The sequence below is a fragment of the Podarcis gaigeae genome (genome assembly GCF_964106915.1).
Source record: "Podarcis gaigeae genome assembly, chromosome: 7".
Lineage (NCBI taxonomy): Eukaryota > Metazoa > Chordata > Lepidosauria > Squamata > Lacertidae > Podarcis > Podarcis gaigeae.
Genome location: NC_139683.1, coordinates 29770471 through 29776968, shown reverse-complemented (window position 1 = coordinate 29776968; position 6498 = coordinate 29770471).

Here is a 6498-nt window from a genome sequence, read left to right as displayed (position 1 = left end):
GCTTTTGCTTGAAGATCTCCTCATGCTAGGCTCCCTTACATGAGGAAATCGGCATAACCTCTTTTTGGGGCTATGTAAATATTGCTTCATTTTATACACAGAAATGGATTGGTCCAGAGGGATAGCCTTTTTTTAATCTGCTGCAGAAATGCAAGAAGACATATACAGTAGTGCTGGATTTAGTTCAGGGGAACGAAGGCTACATTTCTACCCCTTATTTGTAAATGTCTATAGGCCACAGGTTATGAGAATAGCTTGTGTCAGACTAGTGCCAATATATTAAGATACTTTGTCAAGATGGATGGACATGGCTCAGTTTTTATTATTACCCCTCTCTTCCAGCCACCATGCACACTTGCCCTTCCTTTATCCTTAAAACATGACTGAGAACCTAGTTAGGCTGACTGGTCCAATGCCACCCGTTGAGATGAATGGCTTAGTGGGGATTTGAATTCGGATCTCTTTAGTTCCCCAAACTACTATGCTGCATTGTTTTTGGTTCACTTTTATTTGAAAGTAATAAACTGCTTTTTATAAGTTAGGAAACAAGCGCTCCACCAAATGTCTGGTAGAGACGATTCTAATCTTTACGTCACCCTCTCAGTCACAGATAAATGGCCAAGCCACACACCCCAGGCAGCTGTGGTTTGTGGAAGACCTGAACATGTTCCAGTAGAGTCCAGCTCATACTGCTTGTCTCCATATCTTTGCTTCCACTAGCTTCCCACTACAGCAGACAAAAGGCAAAACCATTCCAAAATAGTGTACAGTGGTACCTGTTAGTTTCTGTTTGTGCCACTGTGCAGTGCTTGGAGTCACAAGACTCTGTTTTGCATTCCAGAGATTCCAGACTATTGGAAGTCTCACGGAAGACAGGAGATGGATGTGATGTTACTGTTCCTTTGTTGTTCAGTTATTCTCTGCTTTCACAGAGAGAGCATGTATATTTATTTTCTGGCTGCGTAGTTAGAAATAAAACACTCTTTGCAATGTAGCTCATACTATCTTGGCTCCTTCCCTGCGTGCTGGATACTCTGTGTAATGGGGGAACGTGGTTGGAGCCTCATCAAAGGCTCAGGTCGTTAATCACGTCAGAGGACTCGACCGGAAGAGTCGCTCGGTCGAACGTAAGTCCGATAGTATCTCAGGTTAAGAATTTAATTCGTTCTGGAGGTCCGTTCTTCACCTGAAACTGTTCTTCACCTGAAGCACAACTTTAGCTAATGGGGTCTCCTGCTGCTGCCGCGCCGCCGGAGCATGATTTCTGTTCTCATCCTGAAGCAAAGTTCTTAACCCGAGGTAATATTTCTGGGTTAGCGGAGTCTGTAACCTGAAGCGTATGTAACCCGAGGTACCACTGTATCTCTGTCGTTGGGGAATAACAGCTGGAGTGGGATAAGAAGCCTACCTAACAAATTTTTCGTGAAGTTAAGATGAGGGAGGGGACAAACCTTGAACTCTTTGAAGGAAATGCAAGGTTGACATAAATAAAACCATATGGCACTGTGCCCTGCTTATGAGCTTTGTACAGGCATCGAGTTTGCCACTGTGAAAGCAGGGTGCTGAATTAGACACACCTTTGGCCTACTTCAGCAGAGCTCTCTCCTCGTGTTCCTATTCATTACATGCTTGCTCCTACTTGGACTTGACTTCCAGGACACTTCCCAAAAGATTGGTGACCTCTGTCTCACGCTGAAGAATGCCAGCCATCTTTCCCCAGTAGCTCCTATACTGTTGGCAGTAAATAAACGTTAGATATTGTCTTTGAACAAACTAGCAGCTCTTCCCAAACTTGGCTGCAGCTAAAGGTTTAGCCGGTTTCTGCATTAACAGCAACAAAATCAGACACCACTGGAGATGTGGAAGCAATGAGTCATGGAACACCTTGCCCAGGTTTTGCAACAAATGGCACTTATTTAAACGCCAAGTTCTAAATTATGTTTCATGCATGGAAGCATTTTCATTAAGAGTTACAACACAACTTACTGTGTTTTATCAGGCATTTGAAATGGTCTTATACCAGGCTAGATATTTCCCAGCACCTGCTAGCTGATCCTGATTTGTTGTTTACAGAAGGGAGCTAGGCTGCAATCCTACAAACAGCATTCAGGCAGATGGGCTATAGAAAGAGGCATTAAGTGCCACCCAGCCAGTGAAATGGCCCTCTCAGTGGACACAGGTGTTCTGCCAGTGGTGCTCCATCAGCTGTGGGGCTACAGTGGCCCATTCTTGGGGGGTGACTGAGGACACACAGGCTCCTTAGCTTCATTTCTCCAACCCCAAGGATTGTTCTGTCCAATATATTAGTGGAAGTATTACTAACGGAGTGAGACTGGTGGAATGGGCATGCCCTATCACCCCATATATATATTAGATTTCAACCAATTATTTAGGGAAGTTTTGGGAACAACTGAATACAGTGATTATGATTTAAGATCAAGAAAAACATAGGGAAGTTATAGAAAGTTGCAATGTCATAACCCACTAAATAAAACCAGAATTAGGAACTTTGGGGAGTGGAATAGATTTGTATTTTTAGAGTAAAAAAACAAACAAAAAAAACAACACGAGCCTGTCCTCCTAGTTCTAATGGTTGAAACTTAATAATTTAAAACTTTAATATTTTATAACAGTGGATTTGTGTATAAGGAATATTTATTAATAATTCATTATGAAGCAAAGTGCATGTTAAAGCATGTATATAGAAATATTAGCTTCCCCCCTTTTAAACTAAGTTTTTCAATATGTATTTCCATCATGGAATTTATATTTAATTTTGAATAACATTAAAAAAAACAGAATTCAATCGATTACTATTTTGGGCTTTAAACTGAAAGGCAGTCAAGAGTTGTAAACTGCACAATAAGCACATAAGCTACAGTTCTCCCCCAAATTGCATGTAGATTAAAAAAAGAACATGTTTCCAAACTTCCTTAACTCACTTTAATGAGTGCAGGCCTACTAGTGCTCACTTGGTCCAAACCAAGCGTGTCCTTTTAACACCATGAATGTTAACAGGAAGTAAATTTCATTGCATCTGATAAAGTCTAATCTTTGCCACTAAAGCTTGTGCCATAATAAATGTGTTAAGTCTTCCAGGTACGACGCAACTCTTTGTTAAAAATGGCATAAAACGGTATTGAATAAGCTATTCAAAAAACAAAAATAACAGAAGGAGATTTATACAGTAGCTACACTTTTAGATCCAATTCAGAATTAGGAAAAAGTTAAATGACCTGCTTATGGTCACACACAATCTGCAGATGTTTTTAGCCTTGAATGTCAGCCCTTAATTATCCTGAATAACAGTGCGCAAAGAAAACTCCCTACTTAAAAAGCATTGACAATAGTATAAAAGCAGTATATAAAATAATATCCAACAAAGCAGCAGTGCTTTGATCAAAACATTTCCTGTCCATGGATGATTGTTCTGGAAAGCAAATAAAGGAACTATTTAATGCATTTTTGCCAAGGTTAACACACAACTGATTCCCTTGTTCTCTTGACTAGTTGATTCCTTTAGGGGTTTTTTCCCCCTTTTCTTCTCCACAGCTTCTTCAAAGCAACCCCCGATTACCAGAAATTAAATTCCTTTTTGTGTTCCTATTCCAGTCAATCTGAAATAGCACCAGCAAAACACTTCCCACTAGGTTCAGTCATACACTGCTCCCACTTCATACTTTCCTTGCATCCATTTTCAAGGTCTGCATCTAGTTTTCAGTAGGCGGGGAGAAGCTTGCTGAGCCATGCAACAAAGCATCACAGGTCTTCCACAGTTTCTGGCAGGATCTTACACCCTGGTCAGAACTTGAAATACATGACTATTCTAGAGTGGGGGCTGGGAAACAGTTTACTGACATCTCTCTCTCTGTCTCTCTCATAAACATAGATTGCATTCAACTTTTACTCAGAGCAGATTCGTTGAAATTAACGGCCGCAGCTAACTTAGGTCCCTTAATTTCTATGGGCCTCTGAGCAAACATTAGTTGAGTACATCCCCATTTGTTGAAACTTTCTCCAAAGGGTCATTAGACTCCTATTCCCCTCCTATAGACCAATTCCCAGAGTGATTTAACCATCAAACGCTTTTCTCTTGGAATCATAGCTCTGTGACAGGAACAGAGGTCTCTTAACAAATTAGCTTCCAGAATTATTTGGGGGAATTGACGATGACTGTTTAAAGTGGTGTTGTAGAGCTTTAAATGCAAGTTGCGAATGTGACCACAGTCTGGCAGTGGTTCATCAGAATAGTTACTGAATTATATTTAATATTATTTTTGAGTCAATTTAATCCTGTCAGCAAACCAAAAGCCCGGGGGCAGGGGAAGGAATAGTTTAGAATTGATCTGTTAATAAACTTGACTGCAGCTGTTAAAGAGGCCATCCAGAACTAAACTGGGTATGGAAGGATGCCAGCATTACACTGGTATGTTTTATATATGCTGTAAGGTAAAGGGGAAAAGGTAAAGGACCCCTGAACAGTTAAGTCCAGTCAAAGGCGACTATGGGGTTGTAGCGCTCATCTCACTTTTCAGGCCGATGGAGCTGGCGTTTGTCCACAGACAGCTTTCCGGGTCATGTGGCCAGCATGACTAAACCGCTTCTGGCACAACAGAACACCGTGATGGAAACCAGAGCGAATGGAAACGCCGTTTACCTTCCCGCCACAGCTATATATGTTGGAAGCTGCCCAGAGTGGCTGGGGAAACCCAGCCAGATGGGCGGGGCATGAATAAAATTATTATTATTAGAAAGCTGAGAGAAATTCTCATACAAAGCTTTTCTAAACAGATGCATAAAACAAAAACTGTGGTTATTTTTTTAAGCTTCAGTGACTGAGAATTATGCAAAATTTCAAACACAATGAGTATACGTAGTTTAGTCCAAAGAAACTTACCTTCATATTTAATTAGTGAAGGATTTAACCATAAATTATTACAATGAAATCTAGGCATGTACCTAATAAGGGACGCTTGAATAATCACATTTAATCTGAAGTATGTGCAACAATTAATGCTTTCATACCTACTAAGTAACGCAAATCCACACCCAAGCTAGTAGGCAGGCTGCTTTTCCAGTTGTTTCAACTTCTCTCCCCACACCTCCATTTTACAACAAGCACTAGACTCCTAGTAGTCCTGATCCATTGTTAGTACAATATTAGGTCCCATGTAAATGGGCAGGAACAGCGATAGTGCAAAGATGTTGAGACAAAGGCCCTGTGGTGGGGTTTGAAGAAAGACTTCTCACATTAAGAAGGTAGGTCACAATGCATGGGGCTTTTTAAGACGCACAAAGCAACCACAGAGAGGCAAGGTGAAATTAACAGTTACCTTCCAACCTACTTAACCTGTTTTCATGGAATCACAGAATTGTAGAGTTGGAAGTGGCCCCGAGAGTCATTTAGTCCACCTCCCGGCAATGCAGGAATCTTGCCCACAGCTGTCTGTGGGTGGGCTCAAACCACCAACCTTCTGGTTAACAGCCAGATGCACTGACCCATCGGGCTACAGAGACCTGTCATTGTGAACGACTCCCTGGTCCTGAATGAGATAACTGTGCCCCTGAAGGACCAGGTGCGCAGCCTGGGAGTCATTCTGGACTCACAGCTGTCCATGGAGGCACAGGTCAATTATGTGTCCAGGGCAACTGTTTACCACCTCCATTTGGTACGCAGGCTGAGACCCTACCTGGCTGCAGACTGTCTCGCCAGGGTGGTGCATGCTTTGGTTCTCTCTCACTTGGACTACTGCAATGCACTCTATGTGGGGCTACCTTTGAAGGTGACCCGGAAACTACAACTAATCCAGAATGTGGCAGCTAGACTGGTGATTGGGAGCGGCCGCCGAGACCATATAACACCGGTCTTGAAAGACCTACATTGGCTCCCAGTACGTTTCCGAGCACAATTCAAAGTGTTGGTGCTGACCTTTAAAGCCCTAAACGGCCTCGGTCCAGTATATCTGAAGGAGCGTCTCCACCCCCATCGTTCAGCCCGGACACTGAGGTCCAGCGCCGAGGGCCTTCTGGAGGTTCCCTCGCTGCGAGAAGTCAAGTTACAGGGAACCAGGCAGAGGGCCTTCTCAGTAGTGGCACCCGCCCTTTGGAACGCCCTCCCACCAGATGTCAAAGAGAAAAACAACTACCAGACTTTTAGAAGACATCGGAAGGCAGCCCTGTTTAGGGGAGCTTTTAACTCTGGGTGGCTTCCAACAGAATATTAAAATACAGTAATCTATTAAATATTCTGTTGGAAGCCACCCAGAGTGGCTGAGGAAACCTAGCCAGATGGGCGGGGTATAAATAATAAATTATTATTATTATATAAGAGCATAAGAAGTGCCTGCTGGATCAGGCCAACGGTCCAGCATCCTGCTCTCACAGTGGTGAACCCAGATACCTATGGGAAGCATGCAAACACCCTTCTGCCCATCTGCAACTCCCAGAAACTGGCATCCAGGGAGCTACTGCCTCTGACAATGAAGATGGAACAAGGCA